The sequence below is a fragment of the Schistocerca cancellata genome, chromosome 9 (genome assembly GCF_023864275.1).
Source record: "Schistocerca cancellata isolate TAMUIC-IGC-003103 chromosome 9, iqSchCanc2.1, whole genome shotgun sequence".
Taxonomy (NCBI): Eukaryota; Metazoa; Arthropoda; class Insecta; order Orthoptera; family Acrididae; genus Schistocerca; species Schistocerca cancellata.
The window spans coordinates 414,633,322-414,646,748 of NC_064634.1; the positions used below are offsets into that span (position 1 = coordinate 414,633,322).

Here is a 13,427-nt window from a genome sequence, read left to right on the forward strand (position 1 = left end):
TCTGGTGAGACGAATATAGGGTGATATCAACAGCAACAGAAAATGGTTCAAATGGCTCTGAGCGCTATGGGACTTAACTTGTGAGGTCATCAGTCACCTAGAACTTAGAACCACTTAAACCTAACTAACCTAAGGACATCACACACATCCATGCCCGAGGCAGGATTCGAACCTGCGACCGTAGCGGTCTCGCGGTTCCAGACTATACATCCATGACCGAGGCAGGATTCGAACCTGCGACCGCAGCGGTCGCGCGGTTCCCGACTGTAGTGCCTAGAACCGCTCGGCCAATCCGGCCGGCTAACAGAAAATGGTATAATGAAACAAGGACTGGTTATGAATAGGAAGGTAGAGCAGAGAGTGTGTTACTGTGAACAGTTTGTGATAGGGTCGTTCTTATCAGAATCGACAGCAAACCGACAACGATAGTTCAGCAAGCTGAAGGTGAAGAGAGAGAGAGAGAAAGTGTATGAGGAGATTGAAAGGTGTAGAATAATAGATTACAGGAGAATAAGGGCTCTAGACAAGGAATGAGAGATGAGAAAGACTAATTGAGTTCCCTTATAAATTTCAGCTAGTAATAGCAAATATCTGTTCAAGAACCACACGAGGAGGAGGTATGTTTGGAAAAGGGCGGGTGATACGGAAAGTTAGATTACGTCATTGTCAGGCAGAGATTCTAAAATCAGATACGAGATTGTAAGGCTTACTCAGAACAGATATAGATTCAGATCACAATGTAGTAGTGATGAAGAGTGGGCTGAAGTTTAAGTACTATTTAATGAGGAAATTCCCTTGAAGATCTCTAAGGCTATAGACACGACAATAAGGAATAGCTCAGTAGGCGGTACAGTTGAAGATGTATCTGCGGATAAACGATAGGTAGCAGAAAAATATTTCAGTTGATCGATTAAAGAAGAAAGTACAAAAATGTTCAGGGAAATTCAGGAATACAGAAATACAAGCCCCTAAGAAATTAAATAAATAGCAAGTGCAAGGAAACTAAGACGAAATGGCTGCATGAAAAATGTGAAGCATTTGAAAAAGAAATGATTGTCGGAGTACTTACTCAACTTATAGGAAAGTCAAAACAACCTTCGGTGGAATTAGAAGGACGAGTGGTAACATTAAGAGTGCAACGGGAATTCCGCTATTAAATGCAGAGGAGAGAGCGGATAGGTGGAAACAGTACACTGAAGGTCTCTGTGAGGGGGAAGATTAGTCTGATGTAATAGAAGAAACAGGAGTCGATATAGAAGAAATGGGGGATCCAGTATTCGAATCAGAATTTAAGAGAGCTTTGGCGGACTTATGTTCAAATAAGGCAGAAGTGTCCGATAACGTTCCATCAGAATTTCTGAAATCATTTGGGGAAGTGGCTTCAGAGGGACTGTCGGTGTGTAGAATGCATGAGTCTTGCCCCATATCATTTGACTTTAGAAATCATATCATCCAGACAATTCCGAAAACTGCAAGGGCTGACAAGAGCGAGAATTGTCGCCCAGTCTGCTTAACAACTCATGCACCCAAGTTGCTGACAAGAATAATATACAGACGAATGTAAAAGAAATATACCGGTGTGTTTGATGACGATCAGTTTGGCTTTAGGGAAGTAAAGGCACGTGAGAGCAATTCTAACGTTGCAGTTGATAATGGAAGCTAAACTAAAGAGAAATCAAGACTCATTTATTGGATTCCTCGATCCGTAAAAGCCGTTCAACAATGTAAAATGGTGCAAGATGTTCGAAATTCTGATAAAAATACGGGTAAGCGACAGGGAGAGACGGGTAATATACAATGCAAGAGCCAAGAGGGAATAATAATAGTGGGCGATCAAGAACGAAGTGCTGAGATTAAACAGCTTGTAAGACAGGGGTGAAATCTTTCGCTCCTACTGCGCAGTCTGTACGTCGAAGATGCAGTGATCGAAATAAAAGAAAGATTCAGTAGCGGAATTAAAATTCAAGGTGAAAGGATATCAATGAGACGATTCGCTGATGACATTGCTATCCTGAGTGAAAGCGTAGAAGAATTACATGACATTCTGAATGGAATGAAGTCTAATGAGTAAAGAGTATGGACTGAGAGTAAGTCGAAGAATGACGAAAGTATAGAGAAGTAGCAGAAACGAGAACAACGAGAAACTTAACATCAGGATTTATGGTCATGAAGTAGATTTTATTTATTTAATCGTATGGCTAGGGTCCCCCTCGGGCAGGCCGTTCGCCGGGTGCCGGTCTTTCAATTTGACGCCACTTCGGCGACCTGCAGTCGATGAGGCTGATAGGACCATGATGCGGACAGCACAACACCCAGCCCCTGGGAGGAGAAAATTCCCCGACCCAACCGGGAATGGAACCCGGGTCCAGAGTATTGAGAATCCGTCACTCTTACCATTCATCTACTGGGGGCGGAAAATGAAGTAGATCAAATTATGGAATTCTGCTACCTAGGCAGTAAAATAACCAATGACGGATGGAGCAACGAGGACATCAAAAGCAGACTAGCACTTGAAGAAAGGCCTCCTGGCCAAGAGAAGTCTACTAGTACCAAACACAGGTGTTAATTTGAGAAATAAGTTTATGAGAATATACATATGGAGCACAGCATTGTATGACAGTGAAATATCGACTGTAAGAAAACCGGAACAGAGGAGAATCAAAGCATTTGAAATGTGGTGTTACAGACGAATGTTGGAAATTAGGTGGACTAATAAGGTAAGGAATAAGGAGGTTCTACGCAGAATCGGAGATGAAAGGAATATGTGGAAATCACGGACAAGGAGAAGGGACAGGATGATAGGACATCAGTTAAGAGATCAGGAAATGACTTCCATGGTACTATAGGGAGTTGTAGAGGGCAAAAACTATAGAGGAAGACGGAGGCTGGAATATATGCAGTAAATAAGTGAGGACATATGTTGCAAGTGCTACTCTGAGATGAAGAAGTTGGCAGAGGAATTAGTGGCGGGTATCAAACAATTCAGAAGACTGATGATTCAAAAACAATAAAAACATTGCTACCAGAAAACATTCATCACAGTCAGAGAATACGCACATGACTTGGCACAGTTAACATCTGTCATGGAGCACTGGCTGGTGAGTTGGTCCAGTACATACATCGTTACAGAAACCAAGAGTGGCATCTCTTACATCCAGTTATTATTCAGAGGGTGCTTTAACTTTATCAATGGTCGATATAAACCCATATAGGCCTCTCACAACATAAAGTGTCACATTTCATTCAACTTTTTTGATCGAACGCCGAAAAAATAAAGTCTGACTTAAAAACAAGGTACATAAAGAGGAAACATTACGAAAATTTTGACATTGCTACAAACTTAGAGAAGGGCTGGAAAAACTGAAGAAGTTAGCTCTATTCGTAAGATAATATGCAAACTTTACTGCCTGAAAGACAAAAAAAATTAAGAATAGGTGAATATACCGAATACGAGTGAAAGAATTTTAATGACCTTTAAATGATTTGAGAGTACTATTCTCTTTACAGCTGCTAAGACTTTTCCAGAGAGAAATATCATAACCGTTGATGATCTTGAATTATAAAAAAATTATTTTATAATAGGTGTCCAGGAAGCTGCACACTTATGGAGAGTATAGAGTACAATCCAGTGTTTCGTCAATGTTTGCAAGTATTTGGTATAATGTTATATGGAACATGGAACATGATAAAAATAACCTAACGTGAAGTATAAGATCTAGAATGCAACATGACCATTTTCATCGTGATTATAGGTATAGGACCACAAGGTACTAACATCCGCCTCAAATATAGTTATTATAAACAGATCAGAAACTACTTTTATTGACACCAAGAAAAACGTTGAAAACCTTATAAATAAAAAATATCGAATCAAAACACCTTCGCCCTCTAAATTTATAGTTGTTATTTTATTTGAGCAACCGGTTTTAGCCCAATATTGCCCCATCTTGAGGCCCCCTGACCAACGTGCAGAAAGAATCCCACATCTGCTCCATTCAAAATAAGCGTCAACTTTCACCAATTTGTATCTATAGATTTTTAACACAGAGGGCTCTTCGATTATCATAATGCTTATCAATGCCTGATCTGCAACTGAAATTGGTGTTGACTGAAAAAAGATTTCCTCTCCTGTGTTCATAATATTTATACTTATTGCAAGAAATAACAATCTGCATGTAAGATACACGAGACAAAAGAATTACATCTTACAGTCAATTTATTTTACCGAAACATTGTACATCTGTGATTGCATCCTTTTGCGGAAACGCCTTGGCTTGAAGTACTAAACAGAATTTTTTTTGCATCTCCTCTATATCCATAAGCTCTGTAGCACAATACAAGATACTAGATGACCATAAACATTGAGCCCAGTCGTTCAAGTAGTTATAGGATCAGTCACAACAATTAGCTTCCCAGTCACCATATTAGTTGTTATGATGTAATGGTCGATTCGGTACTTTTGTTGCCAAACTGCTGTACTACTTTTTGACTATCCTGCCTCTGCGAGACCAATGGTAATTAAACATTCTTTTATACGACGTAAGTGCATCCTGTAACATGCGTGAGAATTGCCACATGATGTCTGAAGTCAGCGGAAAAGCCTTCCCTGAACCAGATATGTATGGCGCCATTTGCAGAATTGCATTACAATACTTTTCCCATCGCCGACTCGTACACTCCCAGCCCACTTAATCATGCGTGATATGCAACCAGTTATTTGCTCTAATGGTTCAAATGGCTCTGAGCACTATGAGACTTAACGTCTGAGGTCATCAGTCCCCTGGAACTTAGAACTACTTAAACCTAACTAACCTAAGGACATCACACAACACCCAGTCAGCACGAGGCAGAGAAAATCCCTGACCCCGCCGGGAATCGAACCCGGGAACCCGGGCGAGTTATTTGTTGTCCGTTCATGAACGAACTGTGATGATTTACGGATAACATCGCAAATTTATGTTTTATGGAAAATGTCACAAATACATATGGAGAATATGGTAATTCAACATAGCCGGCCGGAGTGGCCGAGCGGTTCTAGGCGCTTCAGTCTGGGACCGCGCGACCACTGCGGTCGCAGGTTCGAATCCTGCCTCTGGCATGGATGTGTGTGATGTCCTTATTCTAAGTTCTAGGGGACTGATGACCTCAGCTGTTAAGTCCCATAGTGCTGAGAGCCATTTGAACCATTTTATTCAACATTATTGTTGAGTTAATTCAACATTATTGTTGGCATCCCTTCGCTCACAGCTGCAAGCGGCGCTGACTTCGGTCGCGCAGCTTGAGGCTGTTGCCAATGGGCACCACTGTGGGGAGCCGGACTTGGGTGTCACGGGGATGTCAAGCTCGTCCCGTCTGTCCCCAGATCGGTCTGCCGCTGTGGTTGCCCCGGTTGCTACGCGCAGTGGGGCTGAGCCCTCGCCTGTGGTTGATTGGGAGGTCGTTCCAAGGCGTGGCAGGCAGCGAAAGACGTCACCGGAGGCTGATCAGAAAGCCTCCCCGGTGCGTCTGACAAACAGGTTTCACGCACTGTCTCTGGCTGAGCCAGATGCAGCTGCCTGCCCTGTTTCAGAGGATGATTCTCAGCCTTCAAGTTCCGGGCAATCACAGAGGGTGGGCTTATTAGTAGTTGGGAGCTCCAATGTTAGGCGCGTAATGGGGCTCCTTAGGGATATGGCGGCTGAGGAGGGGAAGAAATCCAGTGTGCACTCCATGTGCATTCTGGGTGGAGTCATTCCTGATGTGGAAAGGGTCCTTCCGGATGACGTGAAGAGCACAGGGTGCAGCCAGCTGCAGGTGGTGGCACATGTCGGCACGAATGACGTGTGTCGCTTTGGATCTGCGGAATTTCTCTCTGGATTCCAGCGGCTATCTGATTTGGTGAAGGCTACCGGTCTTGCTTACGAGATGAAGGCAGAGCTCACCATCTGCAGCATCGTTGACAGAACCGACTGCGGACCTTTGGTGCAGAGCCGGGTGGAGGGTCTGAATCAGAGGCTCAGACGGTTTTGCGACCGTGTTGGCTGCAATTTCCTTGACTTGCGCCATAGGGTGGTGGGGTTTAGGGTTCCGCTGAATAGGTCAGGAGTTCACTACACTGAGCTGGCGGTTACACGGATAGCGGAGGCTGTGTGGCGTGGACTGGGTGGTTTTTTTAGGTTAGAAGGCCTCGGGAAAGTACGGGGTGGGCTGCAATCTCAAAGGCAGCATGGCAAATACAGGACTGCTTGGATCAAGGAACAGTCGAAATTGTAGTTGTAAATTGTTGTTGTTGTGTTGGGAAAGTACCTGAGCTTCAAGCGCTAATAGAAAGCACAGAAGCTGAAATCGTTATAGGTACAGAAAGCTGGCTAAAGCCTGCAGAAATTTTTACGAAGTCCCAGACGGTGTTCAGGAAAGATAGATTAGGCAGAATTGGTGGTGGAGTGTTTGTGTCTGTCAGTAGTGGTTTATCTTGTAGTGAAGTCCAAGTAGATACTCCGTGCGAATTGTTATGGGTGGAGGTTATACTTAACAGCCGAACTAAGTTCATAATTGGCTCCTTCTACCGACCCCCAGACTCCGATGATATAGTTGCTGAACAGTTCAGAGAAAATTTGAGTCTCGTAACAAATAAATACCCCACTCATACGGTTATAGTTGGTGGGGACTTCAACCTTCCCTCAATATTTTGGCGAACATCCTTGTTCAAAACCGGTGGTGGGCAGAAAATATCTTCCGAGATTGTCCTAAATGCTTTCTCCGAAAATTATTTCGAGCAGTTAGTCCACGAACCCATACGAATTGTAAATGGTTGCGAAACCACATTTGACCTCTTAGCCACAAACAATCCAGAGCTGATAGAGAGCATCATGACAGATACAGTGATCACAAGGTCGTTGTAGCTAGGCTCAACACCGTTTCTTCTAAATCCACCAGAAACAAACGCAAAATAATTTTATTTAAAGAAGCGGATAAAGTGTCACTAGAAGCCTTCCTAAGAGACAATCTCCATTCCTTCCGAACTGACTATGCAAATGTAGACGAGATGTGGCTCAAATTCAAAGATATAGTAGCAACAGCAATTGAGAGATTCATACCTCATAAATTGGTAAGAGATGGAACTGATCCCCCGTGGTACACAAAACAGGTCCGAACGCTGTTGCAGAGGCAACGGAGAAAGCATGCAAAGTACAGAAGAACGCGAAATCCCGAAGATTGGCTAAAATTTACAGACGCGCGAAATTTGGCACGGACTTCAATGCGAGATGCCTTTAATATGTTTCACAACGAAACATTGTCTCGAAATTTGGTAGAAAATCCGAAGAAATTCTGGTCGTATGTAAAGTACACAAGCAGCAAGACGCAGCCAATACCTTCGCTGCGCAGTGCCGATGGTACTGTTACCGACGACTGTGCCGCTAAAGCGGAGTTATTGAACGCAGTTTTCTGAAATTCCTTCACCAGGGAAGACGAATGGAATATTACAGAATTTGAAACACGAGCAGCTGATAGCATGAGTTTCTTAGAAGTAGATACCTTAGGGGTTGCGAAGCAACTCAAATCGCTTGATACGGGCAAGTCTTCAGGTCCAGATTGTATACCGATTAGGTTCCTTTCAGATTATGCTAATACAATAGCTCCCTACTTAGCAATCATATACAACCGCTCGCTCACCGATAGATCTGTACCTACAGATTGGAAAATTGCGCAGGTCGCACCACTGTTTAAGAAGGTTAGTAGGAGTATCCATCGAAATACAGACCTATATCATTGACGTCGGTTTGCAGTAGGGTTTTGAAACATATACTGTATTCAAACATTATGAATCACCTCGAAGGGAACGATCTATTGATACGTAATCAGCATGGTTTCAGAAAACATCGTTCTTGTGGAACGCAGCTAGCTTTTTATTTGCACGAAGTAATGGACGCTATCGACAGGGGATCTCAAGTTGATTCCGTATTTCTAGATTTCCGGAAAGCTTTTGACACCGTTCCTCACAAGCGACTTCTTATCAAGCTGCGGGCCTATAGGGTATCGTCTCAATTGTGCGACTGGATTCGTGATTTCCTGTCAGGAAGGTCTCAGTTCGTAGTAATAGACGGCAAATCATCGAGTAAAACTGAAGTGATATCAGGTGTTCCCCAGGGATGCGTCCTGGGACCTCTGCTGTTCCTGATCTATATAAATGACCTGGGTGACAATCTGAGCAGTTCTCTTAGGTTGTTCGCAGATGAAGCTGTAATTTACCGTCTAGTAAGGTCATCCGAAGACCAGTATCAGTTACAAAGTGATTTAGAAAAGATTGCTGTATGGTGTGGCAGGTGGCAGTTGACGCTAAATAACGAAAATCTACATCTACATCTACATCCATACTCCGCAAGCCACCTGACGGTGTGTGGCGGAGGGTACCTTCAGTACCTCTATCGGTTCTCCCTTCTATTCCAGTCTCGTATTGTTCGTGGAAAGAAGGATTGTCGGTATGCCTCTGTGTGGGCTCTAATCTCTCTGATTTTATCCTCATGGTCTCTTCGCGAGATATACGTAGGAGGGAGCAATATACTGCTTGACTCTTCGGTGAAGGTATGTTCTCGAAACTTTGACAAAAGCCCGTACCGAGCTACTGAGCGTCTCTCCTGCAGAGAGAGTGAGGTGATCCACATGAGTTCCAAAAGAAATCCGTTGGAATTCGATTACTCGATAAATAGTATAATTCTCAAGGCTAACAATTCAACTAAGTACCTGGGTGTAAAAATTACGAACAACTTCAGTTGGAAAGACCACATAGATGATATTGTGGGGAAGGCGAACCAAAGGTTGCATTTCATTGGCAGGACACTTAGAAGATGCAACAAGTCCACTAAAGACACAGCTTACACTACACTCGTTCGTCCTCTGTTAGAATATTGCTACGCGGTGTGGGATCCTTACCAGGTGAGATTGACGGAGGACATCGAAAGGGTGCAAAAAAGGGCAACTCGTTTCGTATTATCACGTAATAGGGGAGAGAGTGTGGCAGATATGATACGCCAATTCGGATGGAAGTCATTAAAGCAAAGACGTTTATCGTTGCGGAGAGATCTACACTCCTGGAAATTGAAATAAGAACACCGTGAATTCATTGTCCCAGGAAGGGGAGACTTTATTGACACATTCCTGGGGTCAGATACATCATATGATCACACTGACAGAACCACAGGCACATAGACACAGGCAACAGAGCATGCACAATGTCGGCACTAGCACAGTGTATATCCACCTTTCGCAGCAATGCACGCTGCTATTCTCCCATGGAGACGATCGTAGAGATGCTGGATGTAGTCCTGTGGAACGGCTTGCCATGCCATTTACACCTGGCGCCTCAGTTGGACCAGCGTTCGTGCTGGACGTGCAGACCGCGTGAGACGACGCTTCATCCAGTCCCAAACATGCTCAATGGGGGACAGATCCGGAGATCTTGCTGGCCAGGGTAGTTGGCTTACACCTTGTAGAGCACGTTGGGTGGCACGGGATACATGCGGACGTGCATTGTCCTGTTGGAACAGCAAGTTCCCTTGCCGGTCTAGGAATGGTAGAACGATGGGTTCGATGACGGTTTGGATGTACCGTGCACTATTCAGTGTCCCCTCGACGATCACCAGTGGTGTACGGCCAGTGTAGGAGATCGCTCCCCACACCATGATGCCGGGTGTCGGCCCTGTGTGCCTCGGTCGTATGCAGTCCTGATTGTGGCGCTCACCTGCACGGCGCCAAACACGCATACGACCATCATTGGCACCAAGGCAGAAGCTACTCTCATCGCTGAAGACGACAAAGTCTCCATTCGTCCCTCCATTCACGCCTGTCGCGACATCACTGGAGGCGGGCTGCACGATGTTGGGCGTGTGGGACCGGTGTGTGGGACCGTAGCCCAGCTTCATGGAGACGGTTGCGAATGGTCCTCGCCGATACCCCAGGAGCAACAGTGTCCCTAATTTGCTGGGAAGTGGCGGTGCGGTCCCCTACGGCACTGCGAAGGATCCTACGGTCTTGGCGTGCATCCGTGCGTCGCTGCGGTCCGGTCCCAGGTCGACGGGCACGTGCACCTTCCGCCGACCACTGGCGACAACATCGATGTACTGTGGAGACCTCACGCCCCACGTGTTGAGCAATTCGGCGGTACGTCCACCCGGCCTCCTGCATGCCCACTATACGCCCTCGCTCAAAGTCCGTCAACTGCACATACGGTTCACGTCCACGCTGTCGCAGCATGCTACCAGTGTTAAAGACTGCGATGGAGCTCCGTATGCCACGGCAAACTGGCTGACACTGACGGCGGCGGTACACAAATGCTGCGCAGCTAGCGCCATTCGACGGCCAACACTGCGGTTCCTGGTGTGTCCGCTGTGCCGTGCGTGTGATCATTGCTTGTACAGCCCTCTCGCAGTGTCCGGAGCAAGTATGGTGGGTCTGACACACCGGTGTCAATGTGTTCTTTTTTCCATTTCCAGGAGTGTATATACGAAATTTCAGTCACCAACTTTCTCTTCCGAATGCGAAAATATTTTGTTGAGCCCACCCTACATAGGTAGGAATGATCATAAAAATAAAATAAGAGAAATCAGAGCTCCAGCAGAAAGGTTTAGGTGTTCGTTTTTCCCGCGCGCTTTTCGGGAGTGGAATGGTAGAGAGACAGTATGATTGTGGTTCGATGAACCCTCTGCCAAGCACTTAAATGTTAATTGCAGAGTAGTCATGTAGATGTAGATGTAGATTGTTTGCTGACTGTCCCTGTAAGTTAACTGAATTGCAAGCTGTAAATTTTTGCTACTAAAAGGCTGTTTGCAGTGGTCACTAGTGATGTACACATCAATTCCCGCAAGTGATCAAACAAATTTTCTTGCAATAAAATATACAACTTATCTTGCTGATCAAGGGTATTAGCAAGCTGTTCAAAGGTATTGCTAGTTAATGCTTGTTGTAGGACACCTGTTGAGACGTTAGGGAATAAATTCCATGGTACCAGAGGCAGCCGTAGACGATAAAAACAATAGAGGAAGACAGAACTTGGAATATATCCAGCAAATAACTGAGGACGTATGTTGCGGGTGCTACTCGGAGATTGGCAAGGTAGAGGAATCCATGGCGGGTTGTATCAAACCAGTCAGAAGATAACAGCTAAGAATTTCGAAACCGATTGCCTTGAATAAAAATATTTTCTGGAATCTCTCGCATCCGTCGCCCGTCGTAATTTAATTTATTATTTACTACAGAAATTGATTGGTAATGGTGATTGTTGCCGACTTACGTGGTGGGCCTTAATCGAAATGATATATCATTCAACTTTGATTTAAAATTAAATGCTTTTGTGAAGTTCTCTTTTTTAACCATATTAATCTTTGTTACGTTAATGAACGTTATACTCGCTGAATCTTAAAACATGAGCATATAAGTTAACCAATGGCATAAACTTTTCATATTAATTTCCTCGGCTAGTCAGTTCACTTTAAAGCAAAAAATCTTTAGTTATTAATTACAACTGCGGCCCACACACGCGCGAGTGTATTTCTTCTTACCTCCGTTAACCATTGCATTGTAGTCGGCGTCCTGGCTCTGGCTCTCGGCTCTTGTACCGAAAATAAGAATCTTAAAGCTACGTATTTTCTGCAGCGTCGGGCGGCTGTGGATAAAAATGTATATTATGTTAATAGCGGACTTGTTTTCGCTTCCGCTAAGTTTTATAAGTTAATATCGGCACGTAATGGCGACGTTTGCTGCATCGGCCGCTGCGATTGTTGCACTGTAAATTACTCGAATGCAGGGTAATTCAAGGAAGGCGGACACGAAATCGGGATCACCTCTTACAAATTAAAAGTGAACAATAATATTAAATCAATATATTATCTGCTTAATTAGTACAAATATGCTTACATTTGCCAGCACTCGCAAGATGTCCCTCTACACGCAACCAAGACAAGAGAAGAAGTAAAGACGACTAAAAAATTAACAAAGGAACGTATCTTGTCGTCTCTTTAGATCATTTTGTTATATTTATTTGCACTCGAAACTCACACAGAGAATTTATTATAATACGGATACATGAGAAAAATACATGTTCGCCTGAGTGGCAAGTATCCACTTATTATTAAATTTTTAAATGTCTCTTCTTTATAAATACTATTTTTAAGTCTTTTCTTAGTATTTCAATGGGGATGCTATAGATCTTGGATTTTTAATCGTTTTTAACCATTAAAACAGCTTACCCTTCAATGCCCTCATAATGAGAACATTCAATCAGTCAAAATATGATGACTTATACAAAAAAACAAAAAGGAAAGAAAAGAAAAATCCTTAGCTATTAGTTCGTATGTAACTTGTAACAGTTGTGGTAGGTGTTGGCTTCATGTCTTTTATTTTGGTTTTGGTAATGTTAATGGCATATTAAAGATGGATTTGTGCACTGCGATACTACTTCAGTGTTTGATTACACAATTGACACTTCCATTGTAGCTAAAATATGTGATCTTAAAACAGCAGGTACTGGGTATCTACTGTGAGACATTTTCCACTATAAATTAAAGCCCATCGCCTAAAAGGTAATGTACTATCTTTATAATAAATTGCATTTAAGTACCGCAAATTGCAATACTGAATGTTGTTATCGTCATCACAAGATTTTGCTGAAAGGAAATCGGTTTTCTAAATGTTGTCGGTTATACAACGCGACAGGGAACCACTATGAACATTATTTCATCGTATTAGTTGAGGGAGAAATAATAAAACGTGATTAATGAAATATGTGAAAGAATATGTCGTAAAGAACATGAAGAAGCTGATATGTCTTCAACCAACTTATTCTTTCTTTCCTACAGAAGCATGGTGTGGTTAACAAAACACACGGCGCGGTTCAGTGGGTCTCCAAGCACACCTCAGAGGCTATCCCTCGTAGGTTACCACTAGAGTCTGCCGTTCTCAGATGGGAACGCCAATTCTGCTAGCCTACTCGACCTCTGTATTGGAAAGGCTAAACACTTCGCCTACCTTGGTTACGGAAGCAAGCAAATTGTGAGTACCCATCTGTCATCGCTCGAATTCACCTGTACAGAACATTGTTCTGTCCACGAATGACACTTGCAAACCTGTTGGGGACATAGTACAGGTTTTCTCCGTGATCACTTAAAACAGCACTACCCGCCGGCTTTGCTTGCATCTGGATTTATGTTCAAACATGGACTTCTAGGCGGGTAACCCATATTTCTGTCGAGAACTCTGCAGTTGGAGATTGTAGGTGGTCTGTGAGTCGTTATAGACTGTGATGGTGACTCAAGCACTGGAAGACGTGACGTCAAGTAGAGAAATGAACCTCGATCACGATCTAACCCTCATAAATCAAAAATCACAAAAAATCATCAAGTAGGTTGTAAGGTGGCTGTAATTTCGCACCTTACAAGCACTCGTCTACATACTTT

General features: G+C 43.7%; 1 non-coding gene across 1 annotated transcript; it reads left to right on the top strand.

Moving 5' to 3' along the window:
• The first annotated feature begins 5,014 nt into the window (after positions 1-5,014).
• Positions 5,015-5,098, top strand: Trnap-ggg (transfer RNA proline (anticodon GGG)). Its single transcript is given in 2 exon segments — positions 5,015-5,054; positions 5,064-5,098. It is a non-coding gene; the product is annotated as a tRNA-Pro (tRNA).
• The last annotated feature ends 8,329 nt before the right edge of the window (positions 5,099-13,427 follow it).